This window comes from Plecotus auritus (genome assembly GCF_963455305.1).
Source record: "Plecotus auritus genome assembly, chromosome: 10".
Lineage (NCBI taxonomy): Eukaryota > Metazoa > Chordata > Mammalia > Chiroptera > Vespertilionidae > Plecotus > Plecotus auritus.
The window spans coordinates 48,214,106-48,222,482 of NC_137785.1; positions in this window are offsets into that span (position 1 = coordinate 48,214,106).

Below are 8,377 nucleotides of genomic sequence, written 5' to 3' on the forward strand. Positions count from 1 at the left end.
AATATTGACTAATAAACAAATATATCCTGCCAGTGCACACTCTGGGCCAACATCCAAAAAGTTAAGAGGCAGCTGGTTTAAATAAGATTCTGGGGCAAAGAACAGGGAGGAGGGTCTCACCCAATTTCTCCAGAGTTTGTAGCGTATACACAGCAAAGAGCCTATAATCTGTATCTTTCCTGACAACAGGATTGAGTCTCAAATCTAGTTCTTTGAGGAAGGGTAAAGGCTGTAGGCGGGATACCTCCACTAATGAAGGAATGTTGTTATAATATAAATTCAGGTCTTGGAGTGAACATAAATACTGGATGCCCTGCAAGGAAAAGACCACATTATGAAACTGCACATTGGTAAGGACTAGGAATCTCACAAATAAAGATGGAAATATATCTATTACTTTCCATCCTTAAACATGTAACCCGAGTCACCACTGAGAAAAGCAGGGTTGAAACTCCCATTCAATTGCCTGAGAATAAGAATACTGTACCCGGCTGATGTAGTTCAGTGGTTGAGCGTCCACCCATGTACCAAGAAGTCACTGGTTCAATTCCCAGTCAGGGCACATGCAATTGGTTGTGGGTTCGATCCTTGGTAGGAGGCAGCCGATCAATGTTTCTCTCTCATCAATGTTTCTATCTCTACCCCTCTCCCTTCCTCTCTCTAAAATCAATAAAGACATATTTTTAAAAAAAGACTACTGCAGCCCATGGGCAATGGATGTTCTATACATTAAGTAATTGGGACGCAAACATTTAAATAGCTGCAATCAATTCTCTACTTCTGTTGCTCCCTGATCACTCTCCCATTCCAATCCTTCCCAGTGGCAGACAGGCCAAGTGACTTTTACACTTCTCTCACCCTTGCCACAACCACACTCCTGACCCCAGAAACACCTCAATTTACAAGAGGAAGGGAAGTAGGCAAAAGAGATGGTTCTAGAAGAGAAGGACAGTTGGAAAAGAAAACAATGCTATCTATACGTCTAGACTAGTCTGGAACCCCTCTTGTCCTTGTTTCCCCTTTCAGAATTCCTCCCCCACACAAACAAGTTCTTCCTTCTTCCGTTCTCTTCCTGTGGAGTTAGCAACCCCACCTCTCCATTTATCTGGCAACAAGAGAATCAGGACGAGAAACTTAGAGGAAAAGCCACCATCTTCCTCCTTTGCTGAAATCTACTACTGAAAATACCTGTTTAATGTTCAGGTATTTGACTAGTTAGCTGCTTTTGCCCAACACTAAATTTCAGGATAATACTTCAAAACATGGACATCTATAATAATAAAAGCGTAATATGCAAATCGACCAAACGGCCGAACAGTGGAACGACTGTCCAGATGACCTTCCGGACGAAGTGGGGGCTGCGAGGGCCGAGGCAGCCGGGGCTGCGAAGGCCTACTCTTGCATGAATTTCATGCATTGGGCCTCTAGTATATGTATAATCACATACTTTTAGTAATAAAAATGCTTACCATAAAAGGAAATCTGTCATTGAGAGTTACTTCAGAAAGGTAAAATTATTTTCTACCATGTATTTATAAAATAATGTTTTTGTTCTTCTCTCACTTTAAAATTACCTTTTTCTCATTGCAGGAAATACAGAAAACTCAAAGATATGTGCAAAACATTTCCAAACGGAAGCCTGTTTACACTTTGATGCATCTTTTTCTGGCTTTTTTTAATTCCATTAATTTTTATACTGTGAAAGGGTCAGTGGTTAGAATAGTTATTGATGCCTTTGGCCCCACTCTGAGGGAATACACCATTAGGACTGTCTTTACGTGTGTCTAATGCCCCGACTCAAGTAATCTCTTAATGTCTCTCAGCATAAAAGTCAAGGAAATTACTTCTAACCTCTTCTTACTTTTACTAGTTGGCATGAATTCATATATTCTCAAAAGTTATGATAGAAATAATCACAAAACATATCTCCCCTGGGAAAACTAAGTAAAATGATTAATAGTTAATAGAAATTAATATATGAAAATAAATCAGATACAAAAGAATATAGAAAACTAACATTTACTAAGTGCTTCCATTTGAAGTGCTGTACCAACAGTCATATATCCTATCTAATAAAAGAGTAATATGCAAATTGACCATCACTCCAAGACACAAGATGGCTGCACCCATGTGGTCAAAGATGGCTGCCCCCATGTGGACACAAGATGGCCACCACAAGATGGCCTGCAGGGGAGGGCAGTTGTTGGCAGTTAGGGGTGACCAGGCCAGCAAGGGAGGGCAGTTGGGGGGGACCCAGACCTGCAGGGGAGGGCAGTTGTGGGTGATCAGGCAAGCAGGGAAGGCAGTTAGGGGTGACTGGGCCAGCAGAGGAGGGCAGTTGGGGGAGACCAGGTCAGCAAGAAAGGGCAGTTGGGGGGGACCAGGCCTGCAGGGGAGGGCAGTTAGGGGTGACCGGGCCAGCAGGGGAGGACAGTTAGGGGTGACCAGACTGGCAGGGGAGGGCAGTTAGGGGTGACCAGGCCAGCAGGGGAGGGCAGTTAGGAGCAATTGGGCCAGCCGGGGAGCAATTAGGCATCGACCAGGCTGGCAAGGGAGTGGTTTGGGGTGATCAGGCTGGCAGACAGAAGCAGTTAGGGGCAATCAAGCAGAGGCAGGCGAGCAGTTGGGAGCCAGCAGTCCTGGATTGTGAGAGGGGTCCCAGATTGGAGAGGGTGCAGGCCGGGCTGAGGGACACCCCCCCCCCCCCCGTGCACAAATTTGATTATGTCGGTAGAACTCTTTTTGGGTGTTTACTAATCTTCACACTCTGCTCAAGCCTCCCCTACATACACACTTTCCTGCACTGCCCTCTGCTCCACCATTCCCTGACCTGGAAATTTTTGTTTTTAAGACTACCATTTCCTTTTCCTCCTTGGAGAAACTCACATGTGTGTTCCATGTACCAACATCATCAGAAACCCCTGGGGTATGTCCTGAGCCCAGGCCAGACCTACTAACTCAGAATCTCTCTTGAAGGAGGGACTAAGAATCTGTAATTTTATAAGCGCTCCTCATAAATTTTGTATACACTTTAAAATGTGTACTATTGCTCTAGGATATAATAATTTAACATGTTTTTTCCCCTGAGTATAAATTTTCCCCCCAATATTTTATAATAAAAATTTTTCAAACACAGAACAAAATTGAAAGACTTTTACAGTGAATAATAAAATTTAGTTTGGAAACATTTAAAAGGAAGATCAAATATTTTTCTATCTGACATTATCTATTTCTTCCCATCAAAAAAAATTAATAAATTGGGCTGAACTGACTGATCAGAGAATATAGAACTTACCTTCAGGCTAGTGATCAAATTTCTTGATAAATCTAAGGATCGGAGGTTTTTAAAATTTCTGAAGGCATCACCAATGGAGTGGATTTTTCCAGCATAAGATCCCTGCAATGAAAGAGACTCCACCAATTCTGAAAAGAGATCGTCAGTAGATATATTATGCTCTCTGCTTGGATCAATAGTAGAGTCAGTGAAAATAGTAGAGTCCTCCCATATCTCATCTTTGAAGGGCCCTACATCCAAGGCTCATAGAAGATTGGATCTTTCTTTTAAAAGCAGCAATACAGCCCTACCCGGTTTGGCTCAGTGGATAGAGCGTTGGGCTGTGGACTGAAGGGTCCCAGGTTCAATTCCAGTCAAGGGCATGTACCTTGGTTGCAGGCACATCCCCAGTAGGGGGTGTGCAGGAGGCAGCTGATAGATGTTTCTAACTCTCTATCCCTCTCCCTTCCTCTCTGTAAAAAATCAATAAAATATATTTAAAAAACAAAAAAATAAATAAAAGCAGCAATACAGTGTAATACAGTCATTAAAAATCTTGTTTTTACAAACCCTTGGTTTTTTCTAACTACCTTGAGGATATAGTAAAAATCCCTAAAGTTCTCAAAACACAATTTAAAAAGAAATTCAGAAATCCCATTGCTAGGATTCAGCCCTGTAGACAATACTCACAGCATTTTTCAAGGCATATAATATATACCACAAGGATGTCAACTGCAGAAAGGTTAGGGTAGTTGGAAAAGAAAAGAAAATGGAAATTGTCAAAGGGTCTAACAGCAGAAGAGTAGAACTAGTTGTCCTAAAGAACAGTACATTGATATAATGGACAATGGACTAGATCTGTGACCTTGTGCAAGTCACTTAACTTCTCTGTGCATTAGTTTACTCATCTGTAAAACAAAATAATAACAGTACTTGTTCATAAGATGTTGTAGGATTAGAACAGTACCAGACACATGGTGAGTGCTATATATGTGTGTTAATTGTTGTTATGCAGTTATTAAAAGGAATGAGGTGTATTTATAGATGCTCATATGGAAAGATCTCCAAGACATTAAGTGAGAGAAAAGTGTGCTTGTGTGTGTGTAACTGCATTTTAAAGGTGTTAAGGTGCTGGAGCAGTCTGGGACCTATAAATTCTAGAAAGTAATAAACTGAAGCTCCCTTTCAAGACAATACCTATTCCACGGAGAAATTAATGGGAGTAGAATTCACATTGAATGGGACAGAGAGACAGGTTCAAAGGAGAGAGAAAACTAGATACAAGTGTGGGAAGGAAGCAAAGATGGCAGATTTCAGGAAGCATAAAGCGCTTTTTTTTAGTACTTTGTGAACACAGCAGAAGAGGTTATCTCCAAAACCTTGAAACTAGAAAAGCTATTCTCATCCAAATGTATAGGAAAACTTACTGCACTTAAACAAAGAGCCACAGAAAAGAATGACGGTCAAGTTTTATATGAGGTTATTAAAAGAAAAAAAAGAACATAATAACATCCCTAAAGAATGAAAGCACTCCAGAAAGTAACACCCACAAAACAAATGAAAACTGTAAGTTAATATCTCAAAACAAGCTAAAAGATATTGTGACAAAATATAGGAGTTCTCAAAGTGTGGTTCTCTCTCGTCATTGATGTTTACATTTCTCTCTCTCCCTTCCTCTCTGAAATCAATAAAAATATATTTAAAAAACAACTATGGGGGGCCTTATATCAAAGCAGTATCATCAAACTTCATTTATAGTCATTGTATTCTCTCTTTTTACTCAAAATGCTTTATTTTTAGAACCATCATAGTTAATATATACAATATATAAATATATGTGAACATATGTATGTATGTGAAATAGTCTTCTACTTGTATTTTGCTAAGGGTTTCTATTGTTGCTTAATTTTTAAATCTGGAGTAAATTTTAAATTTTATCATATATCTTTTTAGCATCTATTAAAATGATTCTGATTTTTCTCATTTGACCTATTGATATTATATAGTATATTAAAAAGAACTGAAATATTCTTAGAGTATACCATGACAAAGTGAATCACTGTATTCTTCACCATCATATGTTTGCAGTTATACACTTAAGGATGCCCTCTCTCTTCCCCTCTCCCTTCCTCTCTGAAATCAATAAAAAAAATATATTTTTTAAAAAGAATGCCCTTGAAAAAGCAGTAAAAATGGTTAGTTTTATTATATCTTGACCCCTGAGTACATGCCTTTTTTGTATTGTGTGACTAAATGAGAATTATGCATGAAGTACTTCTGCCTCATACTAATATATGGTGGATATCTTGAGGAAAAAGACTTGTGTGAATTTTAAGATGCCAGCTGAACCAGTCACTTTTTTTATGGAACACCATTTTTACTTGAAAAAACAAAACCTGACAAATTATGGTTATTTAGACCTAATATCTGACAGAAATTTTCTTAGAAATAAACAAAATGAGTGAGCCTGTCACTTCAGTAAAACAACCAATAGTACTAGTAATTATTGTTAATTATAACATTTGAGCTTCCAAGCAAAAAATAGAATTTTGGAAAACTTGTATTTGCCACCATGAACTTAACAGTTTCCCAACACTTAAAGACTTTTAAAATGAGATTGGTAATTATATTAACATGATTTTAATGTTATATAATGAAATTTATCAATATTTGAAAGGTCTAATATCTCAGCCAATTAATATTTTTCAAATGACCAATGCATGATGTTATGAAATCACGCCTGGATCAAAGATCCGCTTAAATGCATATGAAAAAATGCTCAAAAATGCAGAAAGATGCAAATTAAAATAACAATGAGGTATCACCTCACACCTGTCAGAATGGCTACCCATCAACAAATCAACAAATGACAAGTGCTGGCTAGGATGTGGAGGAAAGGGAACCCTAGTACACTGCTGGGAATGTAGACTGGTGCAGTCATTATGGAAACCAGTATGGAGTTTCCTCAAAAAATTAAAAATGGAAAATAAGAAAAAAGAAAAAAATTAAAAATTGAACTGCCATTTGACCCAGTGATCCTACTTCTAGGAATATATCCTAAGAAACCTGAAACACCAATCAGAAAGAATATATGCGTCCCTATGTTCATAGCAGTGCTTTTTACAATAGCTAAGCTCTGGAAACAGCCCAAGTGCCCATTAGTAGATGAGTGTAAAAGATGTGGTATATTTACACAGTGGAATACTATGCAGCTGTAAAAAAGGACCTCTTACCCTTTGAGACAGCATGGAGTGACCTGGAGAGTATTATGCTAAGCGAAATAAGCCATCAGAGAAAGACACGTATCACATGATCTCACTTATGTGTGGAATCTAATGAACAAAATAGATCCAGAGACATAGAAGCATGGAACAGACTGTAGAATCTCAGAGGAAAGGCAAAACTGGATGGGTAGGAGGGAAGAGATCAAACAAAGAACTTATATGCATATATGCATAACCCATGGACACAGACAATAGGGTGGAAATGTTCTGCATGCAAAGATTAATGTAAATGTTTACTGGAATTTTTTAGTACAGAGAAATATAACCAAGAAAACAAGCAAACAAAAAAGCCTCTAATTTCACCATCAAGATTATCTCTTTGGACATTAAAAATAAAATAACACTTATTATACACCCAGAAAATTTCAACAGTAAAGTACAGAATAAAAGTGAAAATCTTTCTCCCCGAAGATAACCTCTGTGATTTTTTTACAGAAGAATTGTATGATGCATATAACAGCACATTCATTTAACTGAAAAACATCCGTGATTTATTGGTAAATAAAATAGTGAATTGCCAAATAATACATAAATTCTTATTCCTTTTTTAAAAAAAAGATACCTATGTGTATATGTTTCTATAAGCAACTGGAACAGTATGGAAGGAGGGAGAGGGAAGAACATTCTTTTGTTTTAAACACTTCTGTATTGTTTGAATTGTTAGAATGAATACAATTTTTTATTCAAATGTCTGTTATAAAAACAAGCAAGCAAACAAAAACAAGCAAAAAAATCTGCCATATATTGCTCTAGCTGGAGTATAGGAGGGGTATGCACCCCCCCCCCCAATCAAACTGAATCAATATTATTTTTTAAAGGCAAGAAAAGTGTAAAACTGTGTAAGCCAATAAAGCTTTTCTTAGCTAACTTATAAACTAAGGAAGTTCAAAGTAGTTTGGAAAAGAAAAAAATAAATCTGAAACATCTGCATCTATTTTTCCACACAACAAACCATTATCTTTGGGTCGGGGTGGGAGAAAGTTTCAAGAGGAAGGAAAAATTAATATCCTCTTTATTCACTCATGTAATGTTTGACTGTTACTAACATGCACTAATTTTAATAAATTTTAAATAGTAATTTTTATCCTGATGGGCGTGGCTCAGTGGTTGAGCATTGATCTATGAACCAGGAGGTCACATGCCCAGGTTGCGGGCTGACCCCCAGTGGGGGGCATGCAAGAGGCCGCCAATCAATGATTCTCTCTCATCACTGATGTATCTCTCTCTCTCTCTCTGAAATCAATTTTTAAAAATAGTAATTTTTAAATAAAATGAAACCAAGTTGTTTCATATCCCACAAATAAAAAGTACTAGAAGCAAAAAAGGCAACTTTGTGTTACGATTAGAGCACAGACTCTGGGATCAGAGTCTGCATTCCTTGGGGTTGCGTTCCTTGGGGTTCTGCGACTTTGGAGTATGCACCCAGAGTCTAAACCTAATTCTGTAAAATGGGAACAATAACAGTGTCCGCTTCAGAAGCTCTTTGGGGGATTAAATAATGCAAGGAACGTATTAACATAGGGTTTGGCATTAATAATATATTTAGAAAGTGTAAAAGTTGAATTAGAAATGCTGATAACTTTCCCAACATTTCCATTAGACAGTCAGAAAGCAACCTGTGTGAGTCAGACCCTAGGGCAAAGGTTGGGTCAGGAGTCACTCAACCAGGGTTACCTCTAGGACCAAGTCAGGGCTGGGGCCTTGACCTAAGTGCTGAGAGATCTAATGCTATTCCTTTCACATCCGGTCCCTTTCTGAGTCTCTCTTAAAAGGAAGCTACGCATTCAGATGGGTCCAAGAAATGGCCAAATTCTTAAGG